This window comes from Cydia strobilella, chromosome 17, assembly GCF_947568885.1.
Source record: "Cydia strobilella chromosome 17, ilCydStro3.1, whole genome shotgun sequence".
NCBI lineage: Eukaryota > Metazoa > Arthropoda > Insecta > Lepidoptera > Tortricidae > Cydia > Cydia strobilella.
This window is the reverse complement of record NC_086057.1, coordinates 14,075,230-14,091,842: the sequence shown is the minus strand read 5'-3', so window position 1 is coordinate 14,091,842 and position 16,613 is coordinate 14,075,230. Positions and strand designations below refer to the sequence as shown.

Here is a 16,613-nt window from a genome sequence, read left to right as displayed (position 1 = left end):
GAAGACCAGCGCTGGCTTTATAGCTAGCATTATGCTGAGTTGGGTCCATTTCGTGATGCACACTTGATGATCTCTTCTTTTCTTGCTGTTGTTGTATGTACATGTTCGTACTTGTGTTGTGATCGTCACGAATAAATGTCTTTTATCTTTATCTTTAATGTAATGTGTAATTGTAAACCGACGGACGTATAAAATGTAAAATTTTATGAATAAATAATTGAATTGAATTGAATTGAGGAACGATACAGTCCATGTCCTGAGTCCTGAGGGCCATTTCTTGTGCGTGTTTGCTGTTCGCAATGATGGCAAGGTATACTTTGTGGCATAAATGCAAAGGACAGTGTCAATTTTAATAAAAGTGAGCATATCTGCCGTAGATCTTTTCCTAGCTAGAAAAAGACTGTACGGTAGGTACACCTAAAATACTACATACAGTACAAATTTAGAAGTCAGCTATGAACATATTATTAGTAAATTAGTTGAAGATTTCCCCGTCCTTCCATTTCAACCGCATAGGCTATTAAGTTTTGAAAAAAATATTTAATTCCAAATAGCATAATTGGGGCAAATGCTTTTAAACTGTAGGCGTGAAATTTGTTTCAAAACTCTCCCAGCCCCAATAAGTCTCAAAACCTTCATACAAAATTTAAGTTATTCTATACGAGATACACTCAAATCAAATGAGCATTATTTCGTGGTTTCGTGTTTTAAATCTGAACTATCATTGCGCCAATGCGACATCGCAGCACTAGTGTAAACGCGCCTTAAGACCCACATAAAAAATCGTGGACATAAATAAAATTGTACACATAAATAATAGATTATCAACTGGTATCCGGACGTAACGAGATAGAGGTATACAAGTAAAATAAATAGGCGAACGGTAAATGAAGTTGTACCATCTACACAAACCATTTGTAAACCCTATTTCAACGGCATAAAGTCTAAGATACGTCAGTTAATGGCAAATGAAGTTACATCTGTGACACAGACCTTTAATAAACTCTATTTGAAAGGCATTAAGGTTCAAGATATATCAGTTATGGCCCAGGTTTGGTGGTAATGGTGATGTATTCGAGGGCCATGTGTCTTGGTAATGGGGGATGGAGGTAAGGTTGTCGATTTTGGTATGTTGGATATCCTGAGGTGCTAGTGAAGGCAATATGGTATTTGCTATTGTGTGATATTTTAAGAAAACTATCAATTACGTTTCCATTTATTTATAACGAGCGACCCGCCTCGGCTTCGCACGGGTTACACAAAACCTTTACAAATTATACACTAGAACCTTCCTCAAGAATTGCTCTATTGATAGGTGAAAACTACATCCAAATCCGTTGCGTAGTTTTAAAAATCCAAGCATGTATAGGCCATAGGGACAGACAGACAGCGGAAAGCGACTTTGTTTTATACTATGTTCTATGTTGTAGTTTGTGGTTTTTTTTTTATACTACGTCGGTGGCAAACAAGCATACGGCCCGCCTGATGTTAAGCAGTCTCCATAGCCTATGTACGCCTGCAACTCCAGAGGAGTTACATGCGCGTTGCCGACCCTAACACTCCTCTCCCTCGAGCTCTGGCAACCTTACTCACCGGCAGGAACACAACACTATTAGTAGGGTCTAGTGTTATTTGGCTGCGGTTTTCTGTAAGGTGGAGGTACCTCCCCAGTTGGGCTCTGCTCTAGATCTGGAATGACATCCGCTGTCCTGTGCCCTACCACACAAAGCGAGATGTCATTCACAGTGCCCATACCTCTCTTATGTATTTTTATCATGTCATGAAAGTAAGACCATAATTATAATGTTGTTCAGGTAATTAAAAAGTAAGTAATATAAAAAATCTGAATTTTGAGATAGATATTAGTGTTATCTGAGTAAATAAGCAAGAAGCTGTAGGTCATAAAAAAAACCGGCCAAGTGCGAGTCGGACTCGCGCACTAAGGGTTCCGTACCTTCACTGGAACAAATTTTTTCATACTATACTGAACTGTCACCCTATACATGAGAATGAACAGCGCCCTCTTGACAATGATCATATATTACTGGTCAGGCTTTATAAAGTTATGGTCCCTAATTTTTTTTTTATAAATAAATAAATATGAAGTATGAACTGGTAAAATGTATTAAGTGTTCAAATGCATTGTCAAAAATTTTAGTACGTATTTTTAAGTACCTTATAAAAGAAGGACACGTTATTTTTGCCAACCCTAGCGCCATCTACTATCGTTAAGGCCGGAATTTATAGGCTGTTATGAATAAGTTAGTAAGTTTGGTGCGGACAACGCTTTTTCAGCCCTAGTGACGTAAAACATTCATTACTACCTAGTCCTTTAGACGACAATTCTGATGTTAGTAAGTACTTAGTAATATAAACGTCAAGTAATTAATTGTCATCAAGTCATTGTGAACTCAGCAACCGCAACTGTTGGTACGAGTAGTACGTGACTAAATTTAATGTCGTACAATCAATCGCAAAACTATATATTTAGAACATATTTATATGTCAACTGATATCAATCGTATATTACGCAACTTGAATTTACGTTCTCTTATCAATTTTTCAAGATTTGAAACTTAAATTAGTACTTGACGATACATTTTGAACATACTATATTGCTGTTACTGTACTGTATCACTAGATACCGTAGTTTTCGTATCCTGTAATTTTTTGTTTGTTTAAAAGTTTCCTAATTGCAACCCATTAGATCTAACCCAACATATTTATCCATACTAATATTATAAATGCGAAAGTCTGTCTGTCTGTCTATCTGTCTGTGTGTTACCTCTTCACGCTTAAACCGCTGAACCGATTTAGATGAAATTTGGTATACAGATAGTTTGAGTCCCGGGGATACTTTTTATCCCAGAACTTACCCCTCAAGGGAGTGAAAAGGGGGGTGGAAATTTGTTTGGGGAATCAATAACCGCTGAACCGATTTAGATAAAACTTATTATGGGGATAGTTTGAGCTGTGGGAATGGATATAAAATAACTTTTATCCCCGAAATCATCCCTTAAGGGTGTAAAAAAATGGGGTGGAAATGTATAGTGTGGACCAATTTGGGGGTGAAAAAAAGGATGGATTTAAAAGCAGATTTGTTTAAGAATTAAGGTATCCAAATTACTAATTCCACGCAAACGAAGTCGCGGGCAAAAGCTAGTTTTAGAATAAAATCTAAATACCAACGATACACTGATTTAAACTTTCACGATTTTTACTCATTATTATTTACAACGACGGGACTTAATCGCGGACCACGGGGACAACGCCGTCCTCGAAACGTCGGAGGTGGGTTTAATACTTATTTTACGCGATTAAGTCCCGTCGTTGTAAATAATACCAACGATACAGTTATGTAATATAACCAGCTGTACGTGTTTTATAGGAAGTAATCCGTACCATCAATTATCATAATGAATAACACGTGTCGTTGAATTTAAACATTTTTCTCGAAATAGTTACGCGTTACGCGTTCGAAGAAAACCATAATTATTGTTTACTAAGAGTTATTTATTGTTGAAGAGATGTTTAGTTCAGGGGTCGGCAACCTTTTAGCAGCCAAGGGCCACATAGTAGTTAACGAAATTGACGCGGGCCGCACTTTGGTAATATTTATGACTTTATCAGGTATTGTCGTTTGTTAAAATTATATACAAAATAGCCATGGAGGCTCGCAGGCCGCAAGTGAGAGGTTGTCGGGCCGCATGCGGCCCGCGGGCCGCCTGTTGCCGACCCCTGGTTTAGTTTAAGCTTGAATTGTGCGTTAGACGCCAAGGGGCCTAGCCAAGATGCCAATGATAGAAAACGCCTATCATAATGTATGGAAATAGTCACGTGACCTTTCGTAGCAAGGGCCTGACACTTTGATAGAGAAAGATATTATTGCGATTCCTATAAGAGGAAAGAGAAAACAGTGCCATGCTTTGTCTTTATCACCGACCGGGTGGCATCATAGGTAGGCGATGGCGAAATACCGAAATTTATAAGAGTGAAAGAGAAAAAATCCTATGCTGCCAAAATTTTATATGAATATTCTTTCACTTCTCTTACCCCCGGTGGCTCGGTGGCGCGTCTATAACTACTTGTATATACTATGTCTATATTTCTTAGCATCTGTTATCCCGACACATTTTTAGGGTTCCGTACCCAAAGGGTAAAAACGACTAAGACTCCGCTGTCCGTCCGTCTGTCACCAGTCTGTATCTTATGAACCGTGATTGCTAGAGAGTTGAAATTTTTGTTGCCGCTATACAACAAATACAAATACTAAAAACAAAATAAAATAAATAGTGGGGCTCCCATATAACAAACGTGATTTTTTTGCCGTTTTTTACGTAATGTACTTAACCCTTCGTGCGCGAGTTCGACTCGCTGCGCAGCTATCATGGTTGATGAGATACAGCCTGGTGACAGACGGACAGACAGACAGCGGAGTCTTAGTAATAGAGTCCCGTTTTTACCGTTTGGGTACGGAATCCCAAAAAACTACCGGATAACTTCAACATACCCGACATATTCGTAAAGCGAGGTTTAGACTAGCAAGAACTTGCATGCAATTTTCATTACATTGCGGTATCTGATAAACATTTTGAATGCAGTTTACCTTAGTAGTCAGCAATGTAACGTAAATTGCATGCAATTCTTCTTGCTAGTCTAAACCTCCCTCCTCCTCGCTTAAGAATTTTAATCGCCTGTACTTTACATATTATGTAAAATATCCAAAAAACAAAGATCCTCACTTTACGCAAAATCACCGTGACACACTACAAATTTAATTAATTAACCAAGAATGTTTCGATCTTACGCAAATAACGGGAATTTAGAAACCGCCCACCTAGAACTTATATAAATTACCGGACACGGTTATCAAAATAGTACGAAACCTAATTAAATTTATAGATGAGATAAAAATCTTAGATTGTATAATAAAGTGATTCAACGCGTGCGCGACGCATGCCAAGACTGGATTGGTAATTAGGTAATTATCTACTTACGAGTATTAAATGCCCAAATTTATAGACGATGTGTCGAAGAGCAATTAACATGCACGTGGCTGGATGAAAGATATATGGCGGTGGATGCTTACAAAATTGCTTATTAAGGTGATAAATTCTTATGGTTAGCTGGAAGAGATCCCTTAAGGGGATAAGTTCGCCTTTGTACACATTTACTGTATTCTCTCTGTATTATGTACTTGTTTTGTGCAATAAAGTGTTTACTACTACTAGAGATCCCTTAAGGGGATAAGTTCGCCTTTGTACACATTTACTGTATTCTCTCTGTGTTATGTACTTGTTTTGTGCAATAAAGTGTTTACTACTACTAGAGATCCCTTAAGGGGATAAGTTCGCCTTTGTACACATTTACTGAATTCTCTCTGTGTTATGTACTTGTTTTGTGCAATAAAGTGTTTACTACTACTAGAGATCCCTTAAGGGGATAAGTTCGCCTTTGTACACATTTACTGTATTCTCTCTGTGTTATGTACTTGTTTTGTGCAATAAAGTGTTTACTACTACTACTATTACTAATACTACTATTATTATTCATAAACACGACGTGAAGTTTAACAAGCCATTGATAATCCTGATTTCTAACGAACGAAACAAAATTTAACGAAAGAATTGCGAAGTTTTATGAATAGGTAAGAGGGTTAATTTTTAAATGATACCCCTTTTCCCAAAACTCAAATTCCAGATCAACAACTATACATACTTAGTTTTGTATTTTTTCTTCCTGATTTACTTTTACTTTTAATTAAAATAAGTATACCTAGACAAAATATTGATGTTTTAATTCGTTAACTATTGACCACAGAAAGAAAACTTACTAAACTCGACTTTTATTCTGATGAAAATTAGAATACCTAAACTCAAAACTTTAAAATCAAAATAATATACCCTGATTAGTGAATACGATGAACATTTATTAGTATATGCAATTATACAGATATACAGAGCGATGATAGCAATTAGAAGCGTTATAACAAATTAGACAAGCAATTAATAATGTTTAGAATGACAAGGTAATTTAAGATGGAATGTAAAAAACATACTAAATGATGTAACCGAAGACAAATGTAGTAGAGTAGTACATGTTAAGAATATTTTTTTAAATAAGTACAGAAAAAAAAACAATGTATAAAACGTTGCGGTCCAATCGAGAACGGAATAAGAGGTTAGTGAGGTAAATTATGTGAACTCATAAAACAATACTATAGGTAGTTATTCGTATCGTAAAGGCAAAGTTAGATTACAGAAAAAACCCTAAAGACTAAGAGAAAAATTAGGAAGAAAATTGTGATAAATCAGTCATTGTTATTTAATTGGCTCAAAATCAAAGACTGCACCCCAACGTATGCACTATGCAGACAACAGACATTCCAACTATAACGCATTATTTGGTTGGACCTGTTGTAAAACTCGTGATTTAAAACAATATTCATCGTAAAGAGCCGAGTCAGTGACCACACGAGAAACTAAACCTTGCGATAATCATACTACTGCAGATATGTGATTAGCTTCACACCTGCCTGACCTAAAACAGCTGACAAACCTGTACTTCCTAAGGAACTTACGACCTTTTAATTTATCTACACTTCGGGGTCACGAAACGGTCGGCGTTAGACGGAGAGAATATCGCCCTCCCTGCTTTAACCCATCAAGCTTTGTATTAGGCCGTCCTTGTCTAGCAAACGACCGTAGGCTCTCCGACCGCTATAGTAAACTGTGACCTCACGAAATATGCGCACGATATGATGTTGATGATTCACTAATAATGAAGAAACGTACAGACAGATTTTTAGTACAATCTCACGTATGTGCACGACCGTTTTATAAAGTCTGACCATCCGCAATAGTTTTTTATGAAGTCTAATTTAAGACACATTCTACTGAGCGTGAGCACTTGAATTTTGATTAGGTTTCGTAATACCTATAGACATTTTGCAATCAGAAAATATTTTTGATTTTCCGTTAAAGTAATAAAACAAGTTTGAATACTTTATAGTGTAAAAATATTGTCACTAGGTATCCAGTTTTTTAACAATTTATATCGACAAAAATTCTTTACTATTCAAAATGAATTCCCTATTGTTTCACTATTACCTACAAGTCGTTATTCGAACTCGTATCTGACCACACAGGGCCACAAACCTTTCAAGATAAACTTTCGATCAGCTTTTATTAAGCCATCATTTACATTAGCATACTAAATTAGTATTTGTTTACGATTCGTACTGGATTCTTTGCATTTTAAAATCTGACTTAACGGCGCATCTCCATATCAGGCTTTCAAAACAAATAAAAGGCATTATCTCTCCAAATTTACATGCCTTATCATAATATAATGCGAAGAAAGCAGAATTGTTAAAATTTATTGCGATCTAATACAAATTCTGCCGCTTTTACCTATGTTCAGATAAGAAATTGTTTATCCTTTAAATTGTATACATTATTTTTTTACCAATAATCCCAATTGCTTCAACAAGGGACGTTATTTAGGGAAAAGGATCCAATCCACAAAAAACTGTCAATAGAATTTGAACTTTCTGTCAAAACGAAGTCATTGATTTAAATGGCAAATTTTACAGGATGGATCCTTTTCCCTAAATGGCGTCCTTAAAGGTTCTTCAAGATAGGTATGGCAAATCTAAAGACCATCAACATATAGAAACAACCTCAATTACTACAAAAATGTCTAGAGTTAGACCAAGAAAAGTCTGCAACGATTTTGGTAGCACACGCAGTGCAAGTGTTATTTTTACGTCAAACTTCTTTGAAATTATGACGTATAAATAACACTTGCATTGCGTATGCTATCACAATCGTTGCAGACTTATCTTGGTCTAACTCTATAAGTATAGCAAATTAAAAAAATAACAAATGAGGAAGCCTCAAAGATTCTGCAGGTGAAATCCTCCCAGGTTATAAACTTGAACGCCGAGAGTAATGCACGGCATGTATATTGGTTACTAGTACGACCAAACCCGTTCCGAGCCCGTGCCCTCTGTACCGGCGCGGCGGCGTATCCATAGTTTCACTTTATATTAAAGCGATGCTCGTTTTGCTTAGGAACATGTTTGTGCAGAAGGAAAACTCTTTAAATCTAAATACATAAAACTACTGTTATATAATATAGATACTGATAGACAACATACAGGTGAAAGCATTGAAGGTGGGACTAATTAAAATTGTTAACATACTTTTCGAGTTTAGTAATGCTCCACAAACAAAATTTGGACATTAAAAAAACAAGATTTTTGGAAATACAATTCTGAACTGCTTAAGGGTTGGATGTGAACAGGGTTGAAAGTTTATAGAGCCTTCGAGGTTAGTAGAATATATTTAGAGACTAAAGCAAAGTACATAGGTATCCTAGAATTATTCCGATGTTTTAAAGTTAAAATGTTTATTCGTAATGCAAATATCAGGCAGAGAGAATCTTCAGGTAAAAATTATATAACAGAGATAATACCTTAATCTATTTGATATGCCTAGTGTATTAATTGACGTTAAGTTAAATTTGGTCTTAGTTTACGTAGATGATAATCCGTAAAACAATCTACTTTCCAGGATATATAACCTTGGTGTAGTCCAGGTTGATGAATTCGCAGGGCTAAATATAGTTTCAGATAAAAATACCGACAAAACACGCATTAACTCCAACAAAACATAAAAGATGCCCAATATTTCATTAACATCACACGTTGTAAAGGAATTAGCATCGGCTCGGCCAGATAAATCACCTGCATAGTTCGTTACCGCCCGCGCTCCGCGGGGGTCCGGCTTCGGTCCGGCCCGTATGGAGGTGATTATTTTGACGTGCTCACAGTGTCGTGTTGCGGCTGATAAATTGTGGTTCTGTATGATTTCTAATTTTGTATGTTGGTCAATAATTTCTTATAAGAAGCCGCCTTTTTAAATGTTTCAATGTGTAAAGTAATTGACTTTCCTTTGCGTTTTAGACATGTGAATATGAATTAGATACTACAGTTAACTACTGAATGCCCAAACTATGATCTTCCGAAGTAATTCAAAACCAAAGAGCAGTCCACAAACTGTGAATACAATTTGTTCCTGACACAAAAAGGGAACTTTACATGATCGTTTGATTCCAAATTTATATCGCGGAGTATTAGAAGTATTAGAACAATTGTTTATTGATTCAGTATTTTAGACTGTTACGAGTTCGCAGCAGTAGGGTGCCTGACGTAACTAAATCCATTGAGGGAAATGGCCAAGAAAATCACGTCATTCGCAGTAAAATATGCAAGAATTTAAATCTTTTGTGGTATTAGAAAAGCAGTAGAAGACATTCCGCGGGTCAACTGGTTTTAGAGCGTGTGCATCAGAGACTAATCCCAATTTCGCTATGTATAGTGATGAGAATAGCTTGATGTGTATGTTTTCGATTCCGCACCCAGAAGATGAAGGCGTCAGTCAAATTTTAAAAGTTAATTATCGAATATTTTCACAGTGGTGCAGTCCTGAACGATACATCATGTGGGAGAATATAAATCATAGCATGATTGATAGTGGTGTATATCTCACGCTCGTATTCGTATGCTAGCTCCTTTTTTAATCCGACACAAATGATTTTACACTTTGATTCCTTTTTGTAACGCCATTTTGCTTTGGCTTTACGAGGTGTTCGTATTGGATTCTGATTGTGGGTCCTTCTTATACAATGTTTTCTTTATAAGGATGTGATCATTCTAGGAGCAAGCTATACATATTGTTATTTTATCTTCTAATAATATATTAAAATCAATCTTTTTCTAATGTCTTAAGAAAATATTCCTAAATTGCAGATGTTTGTAATTTAACGCATTAACGCAAGAGTAGATGATTATCAGTTATCATTAAGCTTTCAGCACATAATATATTATGTAATAAGTAACGCAGAAGTCACAAATATATTTACAGGGAATTAGTAACCAAGAGCTTGTCTCAGTATTTCTCCTATGAGTGAATAATGAGTTTAAACCTATAATAGATCTAACCTAAACAGTTCAAAGGTTTCTGTGCCAGTTATTCGCATAAATCCACAATAGATGGCCTCGTTGAAATTTCCATACAACATTAAGTGAAATTGAATATTTATTCCATTCTACCGTTCAATGTTTACAGAGAAAACTTATCGAGTTTCTAGCGGGCATTCAAGCAGCCCTATTCCCATATTTGGTCCTTTTTCAAAAGGTCTAATCGGCTGAGTATATACTATATAAAAATCAACCTTAAATCCACGGTTAAAGGGTTCAGTTGACAAGGATTAATATCAATTTTGGACTGGTTTTGTCTATTTGAGTTTTACCTGAACCATTCCATTACAGATTAGCGCTATTCCTATTGTAGTTGAACCCCGATTCATATGCAAATTTGGACAAAACGTGCAGAAATATAATTAGCTTACGACGCCTGCGTATCGGCTTAGACCTTAGGGTCTTGACCGTGCAAACCGGTCCGTTTGTTGCTGTAATTAATGTTTGCACCGGATAGTAACATTTGACCATAGGTCACTTGAAAAAAGTGTGAGACTGGTCGGGAATTTACGTGAGATTGGGGAACAGGGAAGACCCGTTTTCAAGGAAGCTTTGTGTGACGTGATTTGCAATAATATTTAAAACCAACCATACTTTTATGTTGACTTTACACGACTCAATAAGGTTCAATTATTTCTCTCAATCAACAAATTTTGCGACTTATGCTTAGGATAATATCGACAAGTCGATAACGTTTGTATTTATCAATTCAGCAATAAATCTAAAAAGCCCTTTTAGAATTTAACCACAACATACATTTTATATGCATTCAAGTCGTCTACTTTCGCTGGATGAGACGAGAGCAACAAGAAACAGAATTTTATTCATCATTAAGTAGTCATTAAACAAGATGTTCGGACTTCTGTAATTATGATGGCCCGTCTTGTACTCTTGAAGTTAAACGTTTTCTTCCTGATTTATTGACATGTCCCGCTATTATTTTTGTGCATGTATTTTGTATTAGTTTGTAAGATATTGCTAACACAATATCATTTATTGTTATATAAATAAATAAATGAAATGAAAATGAAATGATCAACTAATAATCCGATCTTCAATCCTCCTGAATATTGTGAGATATCCTCCTCATCTTCAGTATTATGACCCGCGGAAATTTTGCCTCTTTCTCTCACTGCGTGGGTTTTGCTTTTTTGAGTGGGTTATTTCATGACCAGTTCTAATTTCCAATTTCCTTGACCGCGGGTCAGTGCAGTATTGGGGCATTTCGCGGCGTGGGAACACTCCATTCCGCCTCACGCGCGATGCTATCTTTATGTCAGCCGCGGCTAGCAAGACTCAGTTTTCCCAGAATAAGGCCATAAAATCCGGCCCTGGAGCGTCATACGAAACATGTCACAGTTATTATGCTTAAAAAAGATAATATCATACGGCTGTGACGCGGCAAACAAACGGGGTAAAAGCACTGATTCTGGCTTGTTCTATCGTCATTGTACACTTGACTACAAATTAAATACACTTGGATCAAACAATGTTTTTGGATCAGTTAAGGTTATGCGATTTTCCTGTGGACATCATAAATTAAAAGGACTTTCATAATTATTGTACTTTGTCTTTATAGGCATGTAAAAACCTAATTCTTAAAACTTGTATGACGAAAATCTTAAAAAATGTGTCCAAATTATTACCTTCTGTAAGGTTTACAGAAAAGAAGTCGTTTTTCACGAACGTTATTGACCCACTTTAATTGGATGGAGCCAAAACTATCAGCGAATTGCGTTAATGTTAAGCATTTTTTCAATATTATGATAAGCCTCTCTTCGGTGATGTTTGGTTTGGACCCTGCTTGTACACATAAAAGCTTCTCTCCAATTAGACACTAATTCAAATATTTGCATAAAGCGGTTAATTTATTCCAAAATTTGTTTGTCATCCCGCCGCTACTAGTTTAGATTTCCCAGTTAGAAATGACATCGATCAATCCCAGTCTATTGCAGACTGTTTAATCAGTGTCATGTACTAACATCATCATTCTTGACCTTAAATAGACCTTATATCGTTGCAATAAGGTACACAAATTTTCAGTTAACAGTATGGACGGTACGCAAAGCCTTTTACGTCTATGCTTGCTAATATGGCAACTTGCGATGAACATTTTAATTGACACAAACTTTCTTTATACAAAAAGAACTAACAGAATAGTTTTATGTTGGTTGAGAAAGTGTAGTCAGTGCTTGTCCTTATACTGAGGACTTTGCCCTAAAATGAAATGTAAAAATGTAAGTTGATTTCGACACGATTAACTTATTCGTTTAATGCGTATGTTTAGAATGTATTCTTTAATTTATCTTCTGTAATGTCGTAGCGTAGCACTTTAAAGAGTTTTCAGAAATTCAATTATTTCGTTATTACTAAGTCATCAAGCTTAGTTCTCTCTCAAGTGACAAACGTAACAATGCGACTCATGTCGCGACACGGCGGTAGCGATGATATCAAAGATGTCACACTTGTCCTATATAGTCGCGTAAATCTGTTTGCAAAAATGGATCGCGTCAGGACAACGGGTCAGTTTTGGGTGACCATAACCCTATTTTCAAAGCATTACTTTGCATTTCTCACGGTCACGCAATCAATGTTTAGCAAACGGGTCTAATGGGACGGTCAGTTGGTCAACAAAGGTTAAACAATGACCACACCTGGCCCTTCGAAACACCACCCTCAGGACGGTCGAGCGCTTCCTTTCTCGACCTTTGTCAAATATAGGCGTACACTTTAAATAAAAGCACAAACATTGCTAAATTTCACGTATAAAAGAGCGTAAGTTGAAAGGATTTTTAAAAATATTCGTCGTTCTTGTGTCGGAGTACCCCTGGGAAGCATTCTCGGATGACGATTTTGACATGTCTTGTGGGCTTGAAGTTGCATTGTGTATGTTCCGTTGTGTTTACGCTTGGATTAAGGAAATATGCGGGAAGACAGCAGATTAGGGCTTTAGTTTCGGTCAAGCTGTTAATAAGTAACGGTTTCTTATGGGGTTGGGAGTTTGAGGGAAGTTGAGTTCTTTGCATTATTCAAAATACCAAATTTTTTAAGGCTTTATTTTTCCGGCACAACGAGTTTGATCTGTAAGAATTCATTTAAATTGTTAACGTTAAGTATGGTAATAAGGTACAAAAATCTGAATACATCTAAATTTTACAAAATAATGTATTTTTTTTACCCAAATATAATTAACTTTGCAAAAGTTGAAAGACCGCCAAAACCAAAACAAAGATCCGACCGATACCTTTTCAATTTCGCCATAAATCACCTATCCATTAAAATTCATCTCGAACTCGGGGGAAAAAATCGGAAGCGATACGAGGAATCTTTCTAAATGACCGGACGAACACAAAAACTTATTAAGATATTACAAACAATGTGGCCGTGATGGATGCGCCTCAGACAAAAGGTACCAACCATTGTTCAACGCCTAAAGGGCTTTGTAGATAACGTTTTATGCACTCTAATATAATCCAGTTTAATATTGTTAATTAATCAATCGGTGTGTGCTTTATCTGAGTTTGCATATTTAACATGGGAAATTCAGTCGTCTAACTAATTGATAGTAATAAACCAGTACAACGCTTGAACATGCAAGTTTTCTGCAATTTTCAACATTATCTCTGATTTTATCTTCTTGTAAATTTTCTTAATTAAGTTCGTCGTGTTTCTCAAGTTTAAACGCTTTATTTTTAAGCTCAACAAAAGTTTCATTTACTAACTACAATTTAAAAGCTTAGTCACTTTTGTAACCATTATCCGATACTGCTCAACAATGACTGACCATATCTACAGATCGACTACAATTAAAGGTATTAGTAGCACATTTCAATAGGGTCTTTCAAGCTCTTAAAACGCTGAACTATACAGAAAACAATACTGACAAAAAACATAAAAGAAGCGTCAATGCATCTCCGCTCAAGTTTGATATCTAAGACGATTACAATCAGTACAAAGAGGCACACTTTTACCCGCCACTAATCTGCTGTTCTAAAATAGTGTTTATTGCTTGGTGTGAAAGATGAGTGATCTTACTTAAAAAAGGAGCCTGCATCTTTGTTGACAGCAAACAAATCGTTTCGGCAAAATACAGGGTACTTTGTTAGGGTCGAAAGGGTGCTTAAGGGTGGAATGGAGAGCAGCGGGTTACCGTGTCCTTTCCGGGTGAGGTAGGAAGTGTGAATGTGGGTCCTTATGGCGGTAATAAAAAGTGTCCAGTTACTTGTGGTGCTTGGTTAGTAAACTGTCGAGCGTGTCAAAGATGTAGCTATTGTAGAAGAGTAGATAAACTTTTGTTTATGTCGTTTTGTGAGTCTGAATAAATTATTTTGTGTTCAAAGGTTTTGGATAGGTTAAAAGAAATATATGTCTGCGAAAACTATCAATTGCATTAGACGTTTACTCTATTGAATGTTACTTATCGGCCTAATTCGTTAAATTACAATATTTGTATTGTGAATCTGTAAAAAGTTACAAAGATTATTTCCACTTTTATGAAAATCAACTACGCACCGATTATGTATTATATACTAATGAAGCTTAATATATTTTAATAAAATCAGTGTCTGTGTTCCTGTATATACCTATATAACCAACTACAAACCGAACCTCGAAGTTTCAAGGCGAAATATCATTTAATGTTGGATTTAAAATCCTTCAAATATGGAAATTCTTTTTCTACATACTTATTTGTATTTTTCCGGACTTAACCAAGGAAATCTACATCCATGCTCCATTTTCAAATCACGTCCGCTCAGGAATCCAGACAGGTGTACGCATCAAGTGTAATGCGCGCCGCGGGTGGCTCTATGACCTGCCTCTGCCCTCCGGCCCTTCCTTTATACCAACTGTTATCTTTGAAATTGTGAGCATTATTGTCTGCTGCGCACCTAATTCCGTTAACAAGGTCTTGAGTACGGTTAAGGGTTGTAGTTTATATGGCATTTGTTTATTTTATTTGGAAGGCTGTATTTATGTTCAAAGGGTACGTATAACTAAAATATATTTTTTTCTCTTTTATTGATTACTTAAAAATATCTTGTCTTTTAATACCTACCTATTATTATTACCTATAATTCAGAATGTCTAGTTTAAACACTTTTTATTATACTGATTTTTATGAGCCGTAATATGCTTATCGACATTTTGATCTAACATAACTTATTTTACACCAACAAACATACATTATTCTTTAGTCATACTATTTTTACTGTTATTTGAGTTTTTCTTAACTTCTTCATCAGCTTGAATGCGCATGTGCCGACAATAGTCCGGACAAAGTTGATCAATGGGCCCTTAAAATCATATGCTATGTCATAAGCTGTCATGGCTTATTCTTGTTTAGCCTTGACACGCCACTATTTACGCAGTCTGTACATTCAGACACAAAACAACCGCTTTTAATTTTATCTACTACGCTTTTAAGGAGTTCGTCTTCATTAAAAGTTGTGCTTAAAATCAAATCTGAACTTATTTCTAGTAATCTTACCTACAGGTATAATTAACGGATGCAATTACACTAATTGGTGTAATACTGTTATGTAGTACATCAATATCAAAGATTTGACCTTTATTTAATACTCCAACTTTTTAATGATACTGTTCTTATTTCACTTGATTAAAATCAGTTCCTGCATTTATATTCTCAGATTCTTTGCCATCTCCATTAATCACATCGCTGTCTTTAAAACAATAACCCTCTATATTAATTCCATCGTAATAATAAGCTATTACGGCTCATAACTTTATATTAATATGGATCGTCAACAGTTAGTTAGAGTTGCCCTTGGGCAGATAGCCTAATGACTCGACAAGATTGATGATTTCACTAATTACACCAGCGACAATGAATGCATCGTAAAACTATTTGCATATTTTTCAATCTATTCATATCATGGATAAGTTACAATACGAGATCGCTTAAGTTGGGAAAATGACAATTTGTTCACAAAAAGACGATTTTTCAAAGTCACATGCTAAATCTACGTAAAAATAGACAAGGCTTCCGAAGGCCAATATGACACACTTCAGAAAATCTTTCGTAAACCTGTACACATGTCAATTCGACTACTTGATTAAAAAACAGTATATTTTTAGAATAGTACCTACATGTTTTGCCACTTAATTTTAGGATGTATTTTTAATTTTACTTTTGCCAAAAGGATTTAAATAGGTATGATATTTATGGTATTGAAAAAATACCAAATAGTTTGTTTAATCTTTCAATGCCAATATTTTCCTACTAATATTAGACATCTAGTCCCCCATTTATTACTACGTATGAAAAATCTTGTATCATAAAATAAATTATAAATAGAGGTACTTCTAGAAGCAATTAAATTTACGATGACGGACCTCATACGTTACCTACATAGAGCAATAAATGACAACTATTAGTGTTACATAGTGACTACAGAGTAAGGATAACTACCGGCGAACAAATAAAAAGAAGCTTTAGTATTCGAGTTTATAACTGGCCGGATGCCTACAAGTTACGGTCGAATAAATAAAAACATCCTATAAAAGAATTGGCTTTTGAGGGAATAAAAACATATTAGATAAGTAATAA

The 16,613-nt window shown here is 35.6% G+C and overlaps 1 protein-coding gene across 1 annotated transcript in view; it reads right to left on the bottom strand.

The window, feature by feature from the left end:
* LOC134748918 (steroid receptor seven-up, isoforms B/C) overlaps positions 1–16,613 on the bottom strand; it is a 133,106-nt gene that overhangs the window by 94,903 nt on the left and 21,590 nt on the right. The gene's annotated exons all lie outside the window — the stretch shown is intronic.